Source organism: Lycium barbarum, chromosome 9 (assembly GCF_019175385.1).
Source record: "Lycium barbarum isolate Lr01 chromosome 9, ASM1917538v2, whole genome shotgun sequence".
NCBI classification, from domain to species: Eukaryota; Viridiplantae; Streptophyta; class Magnoliopsida; order Solanales; family Solanaceae; genus Lycium; species Lycium barbarum.
The window spans coordinates 97059231-97075998 of NC_083345.1; the positions used below are offsets into that span (position 1 = coordinate 97059231).

The 16768-nt window shown below is 40.2% G+C and overlaps 1 pseudogene; it reads right to left on the bottom strand.

The window, feature by feature from the left end:
* Nucleotides 1–15676: 15676 nt before the first annotated feature.
* Nucleotides 15677–15793, bottom strand: LOC132612517 (5S ribosomal RNA; annotated as a pseudogene).
* Between the last annotated feature and the right edge of the window lie 975 nt (nt 15794–16768).

Genomic DNA, 16768 nt, shown 5'->3' on the forward strand with positions numbered 1-16768 from the left:
GCCTAGGCCATGGTTCGGGGCGTGACAAAGCTTGGTATCAAAGCCCTAGGTTCAAGTGTCTTAGGATTCTATGAAACCATGTCCAGTGGGGTCACTTTTATATGTGTGAGCGCCCCACACATATAAATAGTTGACCACCAAGACATTTAGGATTGTCTTACTTCTTTCATACTCTAGTTCATGCAGTGAGAGCTATGCTTTCAAGATATCCTCTAACTCGTGCGTATTGCGTATTTCAGACAATGCCTGCGAAAAGAAAGTACTCCAAGAGGGCTACAGATTCCAGTCAGAGGAATACCGCTAACATTACTCAAGAAGTGGAGCCTCAGATTCAAGGAGTCACATCAGATGCTGAGACCCCAACTACAGAAAGGCCTACGGAGGTCCGTCCCACTGCAACTCTGTAGCCCAATACTACTGACATAGATGTTAGGCGAGCCATTCAGCTACTTACCCAAATTGTTGCTAATCAGGCACAAGGTCAGGAAACGGCTCCTAGCGCAGGTGCTAGTGGAGGGTCAACCAGTTCTAGAACCCAAGAGTTTCTTCGCATTAAGCCTCCAGTGTTCACGGGGTCTAAGAAGGAGGAGGATCCAAAGAATTACATTGATGGGTTGCAGAAGGTGTTCTGTGTTATGCATGCCACGAAAATAGAGGCAGCAGAATTTGGAGCCTATCAGTTGCAGGATGTGGGTCACCTTTGGTATGAGACTTGGGAACAGTCCCGAGAGGAGAATACACTTCCCGCTACTTGGGATGAATTTGTAGATGCCTTCATTGACCACTTCATGCCAATTGAGGTTAGGGAAGCAAAAGCCATAGACTTCAACAGGCTAAGGCAGAATAACATGACTGTTCAGGAATATTATCTTAAATTTGTCTCATTTTCCAGACATGCTTCCCACATGCTTCCCGATATGAGAGTCATAGTTAGAAGGCTCATGCTCGGGCTTAAACCTGAATTGCACAGGGATGCTAATACGATTGCTCAAAATTACAAGATAACTATTTCCAAGTTGGTGGCATTTGTGCAAGGTAATGAAGAGAAACTAAACGAAGAAGAAGCACTGCAGAAGCAGAAGGATAGGTAATTTAGCAAGAGGGCCAAGTCTTCAAGTAACTTTAATCAGGGTAGAGATAGACAGTTCTTTAAGAACAGGTTAGCAGGACACACTCTATCCACAACCAGTGCCCCAGCCCCAAAGTTCAGGAATGATCAGAAGAAATAGAATTTCAGACCAGCAAGTTCCTATTCTCAGGCTAGTGTGGGTCAGGAGACTTATGAGAATCTGGTTTAGGTTAAGTGTGGTAAGAGGCACCCAGGGGAGTGTGCTACGGGTGTGGCCAGCAAGGCCATTTTCAGAGAAATTATCCATCAGCCAGGCAGGGTACTAGTGGCAAGGTGGCTTAGTCCACAAATTCAGTAGCTCCTCGTAATTCTCAAGCCTAGTCAGGGCATGGTGCAACTAAGTCTGGAAATGCAGGCGGAGGTCCAAACAGCTTGTATGCTTTAGCAGGACGTCAGGCTACAGAGGCACATGCAGAAGTTGTCACAGGTACACTAACAGTCTTCACTTTCGACCTTTATGCCCTGACCCAGGAGCCACCTTATCTTATGTAACCCCATTTGTTGCAAGGAAATTTGGGTTTGAACCAGAAAAGTTGCATGAACCCTTTGAGCTGTCCACACCAGTTGGGGATTCAGTTATAGCTAGACGTGTTTATAGGGATTGCCCTGTTTTAGTCTATCATCGCAGAATCATATCTTATTTAGTAGAATTAGAAATGGTATAATTTGATGTAATCATGGGTATGGATTGGATATCTTCATGCTATGCTACAATGGGTTGTAGAACCAAAATTGTAAGATTTGAATTTCCTAACAAACTAGTCATAGAGTGGAAGGGTAATTCAGTAGCACCTAAGGGTAGATTTATTTCCTGTCTTAAGGCCAGAAAGATGATTTCCAAGGGATATATCTATCACTTAGTTCAAGTCAGAAACTCAGATACCCAAACCCCAACTCTCCAGTCTGTACCAGTTGTTAATAAGTTTCCAGAAGTCTTTCTAGAAGATCTTTGTGGTGTTTCTCCTGATAGGGAGATAGTCTTTGGAATTGATCTACTTCCCGACACTGAGCTGATATCTGTTCCGCCATACAGAATGTCTCCAGTAGAGTTGAAAGAGTTAAAGCCCAGTTGAAAGATCTCCTTGATAAGGGATTTATTAGGCCTAGTGTCTCGCCTTGGGGTGCGCCAGTCTTATTTGTCCGTAAGAAAGATGGTTCCCTATGCATGTCTATTGTTTACCGCCAGTTGAACAAGGTCACCATTAAGAACAAATACCCTCTTCCGAGAATAGATGATTTATTTGACCAACTTCATGGTGCCCAGTGCCATTCCAAAATTGACCTTAGATCAGGATACCATCAGTTAAAGGTTAAGGAAGTTGATATTTTGAAGACCGCTTTTAGAACCCGTTATGGTCACTTTGACTTTCCTGTTATGTCTTTTGGGTTGACAAACAAGCCGGCTGCTTTCATGGATCTGATAAACAGGTTCTTCAAGCCTTATCTTGATCTATTCATCATTGTCTTCATTGATGATATTTTGGTGTATTCCCGTAGTGAGGCTGAACATGCAGAACATCTCAGAATAGTATTGCAGACACTTCAGGATCGTGAGCTTTATGCTAAATTCTCAAAGTCTGAATTTTGGCTTAAGTTAGTAGCATGTTTAGGCCACATAATTTCAGGTGAAGGTTAACTCTCATAAGATAGGTGCTGTAAAGATTTAGCCCAGGCCCACTTCTGTTTCTGATATCAAAAGTTTCTTGGGTCTGGCAGGCTATTATAGGTATTTCGTCGAGGGATTTTCCTCTATTTCAGTTCCGTTGACTAAGCTGACTCAGAAAAATGTTAAATTTCAGTGGTCAGATGCATGTGAGTAGAGATTTGAAGAGCTGAAGAAGAGGTTGACTTCTGCCCCAGTTTTGACGCTACCAGAAGGAACCAAAGGGTTCATAGTCTAATATGATGCATCGGGAATTGGTCACGGATGTATCTTAATGCAGCATGGTAAGGTTGTAGCTTATGCATCTTGTCAGCTTAAGATTCATGAAAAGAATTATCCAACTCATGACTTAGAGTTGACAGCCGTAGTTTTTGCACTTAAGACACGACATCATTATTTGTATGGAGTGCATGTTGATATTTTCAGGGATCATAAAAGCCTACAGTATATCTTCAAGCAAAAGGAGCTAAATCTTAGGCAGAGAAGATGGCTCGAATTGCTTAAGGACTATGATGTGAATATTCTCTATCATCCAGGAAAAGCGAATGTGGTAGCCAATTCTCATAGTTAGCGTTCCAAGGGAAGTTTAGCTCACATTGAGACAGATAAAATAACTTTGACCAAGGAAGTTCGTTGTTTAACTAGTTTAGGAGTTCGACTCTTGGACTCCGAAGATGGTAGCGCTGTTGTTCAGAACAGAGCTCATTCCTCTTTAGTGGTAGAAGTTAAAGAGAAACAGTTTAGTGATCTGTTTTTATTGCAGCTGAAAGAGGGGATTCACAAGCATAAGACAACGGCTTTCGAATAAGGGGGGAGATGATAGTACCTTAAGGTACCAACGCAGATTATTTGTTCCAGATATAGATAGGCTCAGAGAGCGAATTATGTCTGAAGCTCACAACTCCAGGTATTCCATTCGCCCAGGATCCACTAAGATGTATCATGATCTTAAAAAGATTTATTAATGGAATGATATGAAGAAGAATGTAGCAGATTTTGTGGCTACCAGTCTGAACTGTTAGCAAGTGAAAGTCGAACACCAGAGGCATGGTGGCTTGGCTCAGAATATTAATATTCCTGTCTGGAAATGGAAGATGATAATATGGACTTTATAACAGGTCTACCTCATTCATCCCGCAGATATGATTCGATTTAGGTGATTGTGGACTAACACACTAAGTCAGCACACTATTTGCCAGTCAAGACCACACATTTAGCAGAAGATTATGCTAAGTTGTATATTCAGGATATTGTCAGATTGCATGGGACTCCTTTATCTATTATTTTAGATTGTGGTGCTCAGTTCACAGCGAACTTCTGAAAATAATTTCAGAAGGGATTGGGTACCACCTCGACACAACTTTTCATCCTTAGACAGATGGCCAGGCAGATCGCACTATTTAGACTCTTGAGGACATATTGAGTGCATGTGTCTTAGATTTCAAATGTAATTGGGATGACCATTTGCCTCTCATTGAGTTTGCTTACAATAACAAATATCATACTAGTATCAAGATGGCACCGTTTGAAGCTTTGTATGGGCAAAGGTGTAGATTACATATTGGTTGGTTTAAAGTTGGTGAAGCAGAATTGCTAGGACCAGATTTGGTCTACCAGGCTATAGAGAAAGTCAAGTTAATTCAGGAGCGTTTAAAAATGGCTCAGAGTCTCCAGAAGTCCTATATAGATGCGAGGTGAAGAGACTTAGAGTTTCAAGTTGATGATTGGGTTTTCCTTAAAGTCTCACCTATGAAGGGTGTTATGAGATTTGGGAAGAAAGGGAAGCTTAGTCCCAGATATTTTGGACCTTACAGAATCCTGCGAAGGGTTGGTCAAGTTGCTTATAAGCTTGACTTACCACAAGAATTGGTTTGTTGTTCATCAAGTATTCTATGTGTCTATGTTGAGAAAGTGTGTGGGAGAACCGTCGTTGGTTGTTCCTACTGATTCTATAACAATTAAGTATGGCCTCACCTATGAGGAGATCCCCATAGCCATTCTTGATTGTCAGGTTCGCAAGTTGAGAACTAAAGAGGTTGCCTCAGTAAAGGTTTTATGGAGGAGTAAGAAAGTCGAAGAGGCTACATGGGAAGACGAAGAAGGCATGAAATCTAGATATCCCCAATGTTTTGAAGAGCAAACAGAGAACGCTCAAGGTAATTCTCCTTATTTCCCTATCATACTTTCTTTCTCATACCTGCCCCGTAATATACTTATTTTCAATCCGTTTCTATTTTCCCCTGATACATTCTCGAACTATGGATTTTTCAAACTAACACATTTCTTTCTTTGGAATTTTTGGGAAGGTCATAATTCATTTTAGGACTAAATCTACTCCCCCCCCCCCCCCCCCTTTTTAAGATGTTCTTATACACCAATAACCTTTGAATATTAATCATTTTTTATAATCACCTCGCCGACCTTAACAATCCTTCTACCCCTCGGTTCCTTATAATGCCGGATTTCCTTTCATCACATGGTGTGACTTATTTCCCTTTCAGCTAGTTGAAGCCTTGTATCAGATCAAAATGCTCATATATATCAGATCCAATGTGGGTGCCTCCTTTATCGTCTTTTCACTTCTATCTTTCATGACTAATAATTCCTTGGGCTGATAAATCAATAGGGACGGCAGAATTCATTAAGCCCTTTGTAGAATGTCCGATTTTAGCTCACTACTTTAATATCTAGCCATTTTTCCACGATTATCTTCTTAATACCCTCTAGATTCTTCTTGCTCTGGGTTACCACTTTTGATTTACGTCTATATTATACCATTAAAGTTTAATATTCCATACCATCCATCCCACGTGTCATCCTTTAATTCTCTTAGCTCATTTGTCCCGTAATTCTCCTTATCTACTTGTTTTCATTACAGTTATGCATCATAATTCTTCCAATGTTCTACCGTTTCTTGTTCCTATCATGAAATCCTTACAAAGTACATGTTATATCCCGTATTTTGTACATTCGGATATTTCAAGGTAGTCGTGGTAAGTTAAGGACAAGACTATTCTCCAAAGTTATTTTAATATACAAGTTGTTTATTAGTATGGAAATATTGAGAAAGGCTAAGGGTAAAAAGGGAAATTCGCAAAGTGGTTCATGGTAATATTGTGGAAGGCTAGGGGCAAAATGGGAATTTCACAAAAAAAAAACTCAAGAAAGTTCTTGAAGGACGATGTGGCCGTCCAAGTGGGGTGGGCTTTGGCCCACATGGAGGAATTATGTACGTATATATATATGACTTATTAGTCATATTCATCACCACCCTTACACTTAGAAAAATTCAAGAAGCTTGGAGAAGAAAAGAGAAAGAAAAAGAAGAATGGGTCGTTCAGCCATGGTTCAAAAATTTGGTCCATGGAAATTGATCAAGAAAAATTATTTTCTTCTAGTATTCCAACTAATGTGAAGGCCCTAATTAACATGGGGTGGTTGTTGAAGAAAGCAAACCATTCATTTGTGCAAATTCCAACCCTAGCCGAGCAAGAAGATGGATAGAAGAAGGTAAGGTTTAATCTTCTTTTCATATGTTATGGATGATTTGTATATGTTGTAGAGTGAAGAAATTAATGAAATTCATGAAAGTATGTGTGTGTAAGTTGTGGCCGAATATGGAGGGGGGTATTGTGTAGATGTGACGAATTGATTTTATTTAGTATTTAGATTGTTGTAGATGTAGATTCCATGATGAAAATGAAGGTTTGATGAATTGAAATGAAGTTGGAATCATGGTGGGATTGTTGAAGAAGTTAATGCGACATTAGTATGGTTTCTTATATTTGTATGAATGATATTGCTAATGTGTAGGTTGTAAATATAATTCATGAATTTGGAAGTGAGACATGTGTTTGGAAGATGGTAAGTTGGGTTGTTGTGATTGAATTTGAAAAAAGGAAATGTGTTGTTATTGTTCTTCTTGAATTTGGAAGGTTTGGGTGAAGTAGCATGTTGGTTGGGTTGTTTGAACATTATGTGAATTGTTTGAAAGTTCTTGAACCATGTTAGAATGATTTCGGATTAACACTTGAATGTGAGATCATTGGTGTTAGCTTGACTATATGTTATCAAATTGTATATAAATGAAATGCCGTCGAATTGTGTAGAAAGGATTGCTAGTGTTGGAATGAACTTTGAATTGATTGTTGGAGTTGGAAATATGATTGTTGGTATTGTTGTTGATAATTTGGCCGAGTTGAATTCTCGGATTGTTGTTGATAAATTGGCCGAGTTAGATTCTCGGGGATGGTTGTATTTACAGGGGAGATGCTGCTGAAATTTCGGCAGAATATAAATGAATTTGTTTGAAAGACTAAGATAAGTATGTGATGATGAGTCTAATGATTGTATAAATTCTCTTGAATGTAGACTAGTGTGCTTGGACAATTAAGCGTAGCTAATAGGATGTGGAACAGGTATGTAAGGCTTACCCTTTCTTTCTTTTGGCATGATCCTTATGAAACAAACAGACGATGTATATGTATGATTTCAAAGGAACTCCTATTCTTAGGGCCACTAGGATGGCTAATATTCTTGATTTCCATAAGCTACTTCATATGGTTTTGATACGTATCTATGATATCCGAAGCTCTATTTGATATGTTTCAGAGTTTGCCTATGATTCTTATTCTCTTCTTGACATGAGTACGCTCGGTATAGTTGAGCTTATTGTATGGTTGCGTAACGCGTAAAGCATAAAGATTTCATGTCCCTAAAAGGGTTCTGTAAGTATTAATGTCTCTACCTTTTGTATACAGTCTTGGATTTCTTTGGAAACGTTCGAAGAGGTTCTGTGGTAAAAGTGTCCATAACTTTCTCATACTAACTCGGATTGACTTGAAACGTGTTTACGATCCTCGAGTGTCGGTTTGTGTACTTGTCTTTCGATTCTTGAAAGAAAATTGGTTTGTGTGCATATAGTTTCTCACTACTCTGCTCGTGCATGCCTCAATATGTCCTCCACTGCGTCCCGGGCCAGGGTATGTTCTCGTGCGTACTCCACTGCATTGTTCACCGCGTCCCTCTCACTTGCGGGCCGGGGCACGTTATGTATGATATGATGACATGATGATATGGTGACGGGGTGGTGGCCAGGATGGCATATGATGACTCTATTCACCGCGTCCCGCAATAGAGGGTCGGGGCACGTTACATGCATACATGATACATGACATTGACATATATGATTTTATTCACCGCGTCCCTCAATAGAGGGCCGGGGCACGTTATATGCATACATGATATATGGTGATGACATGCATGAATTTACTCACCGCGTCCCTCACTAGAGGGCCGGGGCACGTTATATGATATATGGTTTATGATGATGACATACATGATTTTCATTTCAAAAGGCAAGTGCTTTGATGTTTTTAAAAAGTCATACTTGATTCTGGTAAATCTCTGTTTCTGTTATGATCCTCTTTTCTGTATTTCATGCCTTACATGCTCAGTACATATTCCGTACTGACCCCCTTTCTTCGGGGGCTGCGTTTCATGCCACGCAGGTACACCCAGATGAGTAAAGGACATTGCTAGAAGGTGTTTCAGCGGGATTGGCGAGCTCCACTTCCTTCCGGAGTGTTGCCGAGTCAGAGTATATATGTTATGATTTCTGATAGATGTTAGAGGCTTTGCAGACAGAGTCGTGGGTATAGAATGTCAGTCTTGTAAGCGGCTCCACCGGCCGATGTGTCGTTATGTATTATGATACAGATTCCTTATGATTACAGATTCTATTTGATTTGAGCACGATGAAAAGAAAGTGTCTAAAAGCTTTCACTACGTATTTCGTTCTTATTTGATTTAAGAGTTCAAAGAGATTGTGTATGTAATACGAGTCAGCGGGTTCGTTCGGCTCCGAATATGGGGTCGGGTGCCCATCACACCCTAGTAAGATTAGGGTGTGACAAAGTGGTATCAGAGCAGGTCGTCCTAGGGGTTTTCTGCAAAGTCGTGTCCAGTAGAGTCTTGTTTATGGGTGTGAAGCCGGCCACATTTATAAACAGGAGGCTGCAGGGCATCTAGGGATTGTTGACCTTCTTTCTGTCTTAGATCATGCGATAGAGCCAAGTTATAGGGAATGAGATTCCTTATATGAGCCTTACATACGAAGGAAGAAGGTGAGTGGTGATATGGAAATTCATAAAGGTAAGTCTTGATATATTTGTTCTGTTACCTGAAACTGGAAGCGCTGGATGGCTGGAATGTGTCATATAGCCGTATGTTCTGTGAGACATTGTTTATATTTGCTGTGTGCAGATTCTGAATAGTGAGAATTGTAAAGGAGATTCTGCCAGAATTCTTCAAAAATCAGGTCATTTAGTTAGGTACGCCTAACAGGAGGAAGCGTGGAAAGGAAATATCATAAATAGACAATAAGTGGGATGTAATATTTTAGAGGAGGTAGGGATTTGGGCAAGGCGTGAAAAAATGATTGCGAGAAAGACGATTAGTAGTCCGAAGGATTAAAATGGATAACATCCGAGGTCTAGTAGGAGCAAGGTCAGTTGGAGGATTCAGAGAAAGTCGACAATCAATTTTGCTATAGATTATTATGTAAGGATGGTGAGTAGAAATCTGAACAGGCTGATACCCAAAGTATTCATAAGTAACGGCGACGAAGGTATATTCGTTACCATTGGGAATATGGGAATCTAGGATGAAAGGTAGTTATACACATAAGTGAAAGGTGAATATTGAGGATTGAAAAGGGTAAGATAGTAATTGTAAAGGGAAGGACGTGTTACGAAAATGTCTCGGAATCTGTAAGACGTCGACTTGCTCCAGATCATGAAATGAAGGTCATGCGATGAGGTGGATGCGATTATATCAGTGTTAATGCACCGGATTTCATCGAAGTTTCGAGGTTAAGCGTGCTAAGGTGAGAGAAATATTGGGATGGGTGACCCCCTGGGAAGTGTATTAAAAGTTCTGCAAAAGCAAACATAAGAGACAAATGTTAAGTTAGAGTAGTCTAAGGGAAACTAGAGTATACGGGATGGTTAGAGACCATAAGAGGATGCGTAGGACGAGGCAGACTAGACTGGTGGAGAGACAGAAAGTGCATCACAGCTCTGGAATTAGGATAGGCTTGAATAGCGTTTGGAAGTATTTTGTGGGATAGTTGATAGTAATTATATATATATATATATATATATGAATGCGTACGATATCCCACATGTGATTGTATCGGTGGGCATGTGTGTCCCAGCAACCGGCGTTACGGTATGGAAGGCCTTAATCGAGCAAGGGTACCGAAGTTCAAGCGACAACAAAAATAAATGGTACAAGTGTTACAAGGTAAGCTGATGATATTTTCACTATGGATTAAGATTGGAAAGTTCTAATACAATGATATTTGGAAAAGAAAGAGAGTGATTAAATGGAAGGCAAGGAGATCAAAATGCCGGAGGAAGGTGAAAGGTGAGAAACCTTAGTGAGTGAAGTCCCCGAGAGAAATTACCGGCAAAGCACGAGATTAATTGGGTAAACATTCAAACGTAGGTACGTGAAAAGAATAAAGTGCAGTAATATAAAACAAAAGAGGAATGTGCGGGGCTCGAGAACCGATTCCAATAAGTGGGGTTGAAGGAATAGTGACTGCGACAAGGAACGTGAAGTAAGAGAAAGAATGATTAAGCCTTGTGACGATGATAGGAGGTTTCGGCCCTTGAAAGGTATAGAAAGGGATAAATGTGCAGCCATATTAACGTGATTGCCTCGGACATGGAAGAGTTTTCCTGAAAGGATGGCTTAAGAATAAAACGGATCTGCGTGTTGGAAGGAGTGTAAACTGTAAGGATTCTGTGCTGCGAGCAAAAGTAGCAGAACGCTCGAGGTAACATGGACGCACAGCTACAATGCAAACGCGTAGTTAAGAGAAATTACGAGTAAGTGAACTAAATGAGTGAAAGGACTAATAGTGGATGGAAGGATATGGAAATATTGACAAGAATGATGATATAGGCGCAAAATGAAAGAAAAACTTATGGTAAGAAGTTTCGATATGTTATGCACAGAGTTGGAAAGAAAGATGAGGAGTAAGGTATAAACGAAGACTTTACAAAAGGACATAGTGAATCTCGAGATCCCTAGGAACTCGTGAGTCCAAGACACCATTAGACACAAAAAGACAGAGAGCTGGAAAGACGAAAAAGAAGGCATCAGAATTGGATACCCTTATAGGTATTCTAGGCAAATACGAGAGTGTAAGCAGCAAGAAGATAGACGGGCCAGACTATACGATGACGGAACCCGGCCTCAAGAAGAAAGTAAAAGGGTGGTAGGTAATTACCGTAGACAAAGGTACTTGAAGACTATTGGCGTATAAGGAGCCCCTTAAAAAGGAGGGGGGGGGGGGGGGAGAACATAATATATTGGACTTAAAAGGGATCGCAACATTTCCAGGCCCCAGAAGAGGAAAATTTATTAGCTCAGGACCAGAGTTCAAAGCATATTGGCATATTAGGAGGATACCTGGAAAGAAGTGGAAATGAATTGACAATAAGTATACCATGAGGCAGACATGAGGATAAAGGAGTAGCCTATAGCCACACTGGATTGTCAAGTGAAGATTGCGTACCAAAGACGTGGCTTCTGTTAAGGTGTTGTGACGAAACAATAACAGAGAAAAGATGACCTGGGAAGGACAAGGATAATAAGTTGACGCAGTGGATTAGAAAACCTATGACACAGAATATGGATTCATGTAAAGACTGAGGAGTTCGATTATAAGGAAAATAGGGTGAAAGATAAGGAATGAGCATAAAGAAAAGGACAACTATAAGAGGGACCCTCCCGAAGTATTATAAGACCCCATAAGATCAGTTGAACATTCGAGGACGAATATTCAAAAGGGGGGGAGGATGTTATATCCCGTATTTTGTACATTCGGATATTTCAAGGTAGTCGTGGTAAGTTAAGGACAAGACTATTCTCCAAAGTTATTTTAATATACAAGTTGTTTATTAGTATGGAAATATTGAGAAAGGCTAAGGGTAAAAAGGGAAATTTGCAAAGTGATTCATGATAATATTGTGGAAGGCTAAGGGCAAAATGGGAATTTCACAAAAAAAAAACTCAAGAAAGTTCTTGAAGGACCATGTGGCCGTCCAAGTAGGGTGGGCTTTGGCCCACATGGATGAATTATGTATGTATATATATATGACTTATTAGTCATATTCATCACCACCCTTACACTTAGAAAAAGTCAAGAAGCTTGGAGAAGAAAAAAGAAAGAAAAAGAAGCAGGGGTCGTTCGGCCATGGTTCAAAAATTTGGTCCATGGAAATTGATCAAGAAAAATTATTTTCTTCTAGTATTCCAACTAATTTGAAGGCCCTAATTAACGTGGGGTGGTTGTTGAAGCAAGCAAACCATTCATTTGTGCAAATTCCAACCCTAGCCGAGCAAGAAGATGGATGGAAGAAGGTAAGGTTTAATCTTCTTTTCATATGTTATGGATGATTTGTATATGTTGTAGAGTGAAGAAATGAATGAAATTCATGAAAGTATGTGTGTGTAAGTTGTGGCCGAATATGTAGGGGGTATTGTGTAGATGTGATGAATTGATTTTATTTAGTATTTTGATTGTTGTAGTTGTAGATTCCATTATGAAAATGAAGGTTTGATGAATTGAAATGAAGTTGGAATCATGGTGGGATAGTTGAAGAAGTTAATGCGACATTAGTATGGTTTCTTATATTTGTATGAATGATATTGCTAATGTGTAGGTTGTAAATATAATTCATGAATTTGGAAGTGATACATGTGTTTGGAAGATCGTAAGTTGGGTTGTTGTGATTGAATTTGAAAAAAGGAAATGTGTTGTTATTGTTCTTGTTGAATTTGGAAGGTTCGGGTGAAGTAGCATGTTGGTTGGGTTGTTTGAACATTATGTGAATTGTTTGAAAGTTCTTGAACCATGTTAGAATGATTTCGGATTAATACTTGAATGTGAGATCATTGGTGTTAGCTTGACTATATGTGATCAAATTGAATATAAATGAAATGTCGTCGAATTGTGTAGAAAGGATTGCTAGTGTTAGAATGCACTTTGAATTGATTGTTGGAGTTGGAAATATGATTGTTGGTATTGTTGTTGATAATTTGGCCGAGTTGAATTCTCGGATTGTTGTTGATAAATTGGCCGAATTAGATTCTCGGGGATGGTTGTATTTACAGGGGAGATGCTGCTGAAATTTCGGCAGATTATAAATGAATTTGTTTGAAAGACTAAGATAAGTATGTGATGATGAGTCTAATGATTGTATAAATTCTCTTGAATGTAGACTAGCTAGCTTGGACAATTAAGCATAGCTAATAGGACGTGGAACAGGTATGTAAGGCTTACCCTTTCTTTGTTTTGGCATGATCCTTAAGAAACAAACAGACGATGTATATGAATGATTTCAAAGGAACTCCTATTCTTAGAGCCACTAGGATGGCTAATATTCTTGATTTCCATAAGGTACTTCATATGGTTTTGATACGTATCTATGATGTCCGAAGCTCTATTTGTTATGTTTCAGAGTTTGCCTTTGATTCTTATTCACTTCTTGACATGAGTACGCTCGGTATAGTTGAGCTTATTGTATGGTTGCGTAACGAGTAAAGCATAAAGAGTTCATGTCCCTAAAAGGGTTCTGTAAGTATTAATGTCTCTACCTTTTGTATACAGTCTTGGATTGCTTTGGAAACGTTCGAAGAGGTTCTGTGGTAAAAGTGTCCATAACTTTCTCATACTAACTCGAATTGACTTGAAACGTGTTTACGATCCTCGAGTGTCGGTTTGTGTACCTATCTTTCGAGTCTTGAAAGAAAATTGGTTTGTGTGCATATAGTTTCTCACTACTCTGCTCGTGCATGCCTCAATATGTCCTCCACTGCGTCCCGGGCCAGGGTATGTTCTCGTGCGTACTCCACTGCATTGTTCACCGTGTCCCTCTCACTTGCGGGCCGGGGCACGTTATGTATGATATGATGACATGATGATATGATGACGGGGTGGTGGCCAGGATGGAATATGATGACTCTATTCACCGCGTCCCGCAATAGAGGGTCGGGGCACGTTACATGCATACATGATACATGACATTGACATATATGATTTTATTCATCGCGTCCCTCAATAGAGGGTCGGGGCACGTTATATGCATACATGATATATGGTGATGACATGCATGAATTTACTCACCGCGTCCCTCACTAGAGGGCCGGGGCACGTTATATGATATATGGTTTATGATGATGACATACATGATTTTCATTTCAAAAGGCAAGTGCTTTGATGTTTTTAAAAAGTCATACTTGATTCTGGTAAATCTTTGTTTCTGTTATAATCCTCTTTTCTGTATTCCATGCCTTACATGCTCAGTACATATTCCGTACTGACCCCCTTTCTTCGGGGGCTACGTTTCATGCCACGCAGGTACACCCAGATGAGTAAAGGACATTGCTAGAAGGTGTTTCAGCGGGATTGGCGAGCTCCACTTCCTTCCGTAGTGTTGCCGAGTCAGAGTATATATGTTATGATTTCTGATAGATGTTAGAGACTTTGCAGACAGAGTCGTGGGTATAGGATGTCAGTCTTGTAAGCGACTCCACCGGCCGATGTGTCGTTATGTATTATTATACAGATTCCTTATGATTACAGATTCTATTTGATTTGAGCACGATGAAAAGAAAGTGTCTGAAAGCTTTCACTACGTATTTCGTTCTTATTTGATTTAAGAGTCCCAAGAGATTGTGTATGTAATAGGAGTCAGCGGGTTCGCTCGGCTCCGAATATGGGGTCGGGTGCCCATCACACCCAAGTAAGATTAGCGTGGGACAGTACACCCTTTTCTTTTTTCTTTCGTCAAGTCTTCATCTTCCTTTCTGACACTCCGACTGGTTCATATTTATACATATCCCCCGTGTATCGTTTTATTTCCTTTATAGTCGAATTTTTGTATTATTTATCAAGGTTCTTATCCCATATTGCTGATGTTTTGCCTCTTAGCCAGACTTGTTTACTTATTATCCTTTCTTCTGTCCTTGTGATTGTTCGATTTTCATTAATATATCCATTAGTGTACTTTTCTTACTTTCATCCTCAGGACTTTTCTTGAGTCCCTTTCCTCTGAAGCACTCTTCCCCACTATCTATCTTTATCGTATTGTCCCTGAAATTCATAAAATATCCTTTCCGAATGCAAATCCATTCTATTGCTAAATCATCTTTTTGGAAGGCTTTCCTGTTTACAAGGTAATAGTGTCAGTATGGTTGCACATTTACCTCTTCGACTGCCCCTATAAAGCCGAAAATCCCTTGGCATTTTTTTGCAAAACCTAGTTATTTTCTCCCAATTCACATCCTTATTCGTTGTTACTGCCCTTCAGTCCCACTTATCAGAATTTGATTTCGAACCCTTTTTAGCAACATACCTCCATTGCTTACACCTCTCCTTTTCTTAGGGCATCCTAATCTTCTTACTCTTGTATGCTCACTTTCGCCCTTTTCCCTGATGTAAGTTATCCAACTTTAATTTTAGAAGGACTAATGTCGCCTCCCCCTGTAACACTTACCACTTGAACATCCATACCTTGTTCAATTAGCACCCTTAACACATCGCAACGTCGATTATCGGGGCACACAAACAGATTAACCACACATAGAATATCGTATATACCTCTCCTAACACCTTACTTACAAAATATTTCCAATACTATTTTAAACTCGTCCTACTTCTGTATCTATAATACGTCTTCTCTCTCTTTGCCAAGCCGGTCCGCCTTATCTCTCACAATCATCTGGGGTTTTCAACCGTGAGTTTCACACGCTTCTAATTTCCCTCAAGCTATTCTAGTCCCTCATCCTTCTCTTATGTCCAAACATGTAGGACTCTTAGTACACTTCCCAGGAGGTCACCCATCCTAGTATTACTCTCACCCCAGCAGGCTTAACTTTGGAGTCCTGATGGGATCCGGTGTGTTATTGCTGGTACGATCGCATCCACTCTGCTACGTGACCTTCATCGCATGACCTAGAACAAGTTGAAGTTCTAATGGATCCCAATAAAATTCCTGTAATGCATCTCCCTCCGGATTGGAAAGATCCCTTACTTTCCTGACCGAGAAAATGCTGGTTTAGCCTTCGGAACTCTCAATAATAACCATCGATCAACACACGACTGTCTTCCATTCCTAAATTTAAGATTCCTAGTAGTGGCTAAAACATCTTAGTCGCAGTTATCCATAAGTACTTTGGTTATCAGTTCCTCTAAAACTCCCAATTGTCACCTATTAATGATATCCAAAAATAATTGTACGCATATAAGAAATTTCAATAAAGAACTCATATACCTGTAGTCGACCTGTCTTGAGCTTGGTCTGGAAGGTTATAAAGTGAAGTGTTCGCTTCATTGTCCGCCCGCCATCTGCTAGTCTGGCCCTCCTCATCTCTCTCATCTGAGTCCGAGGGATACGAATATTAGGGAAGCTCCTGGTTTACTGAAGGCTAAGATAATGTGCTAGAATAATCAGTAACACTCTCAGGCGTAGCTGGCCTGACATAGTGCTCTGCCATAGGAGTAGCTGGGTGAGTCAACTCTAGTACCGTCTCATAAATCTCCTCCTCTGGCATCCTATATAAACCCTTAGATGGGTCCGTGTCATAGCTATCCTTCGATGGATCCTTCTCTCTAGAAGTCAGAAATTCTGGAGGAATCGTCGCGGGGTCCTTAGAGGGATCAATCTCGATGGAATAGCTAAGGCTCCTCCTGCTCGGTCCCGGAGCCTGTGGTCCTGAATCTACTCTAGGGGTCTTCTTAGCACCCCCACTGTCTGAGGCTGATCTCTTCATCTTTATCACTTTGTGCTTACCTACAGGAAAACAGGGTTAGAAATAATCTTTCCTAGACTCTGGCTCTATCGCACAATCTAAGATAGAAGGAAAGGTCAGGATTCCTAAATGCCCTGCAGCCTCCTAGT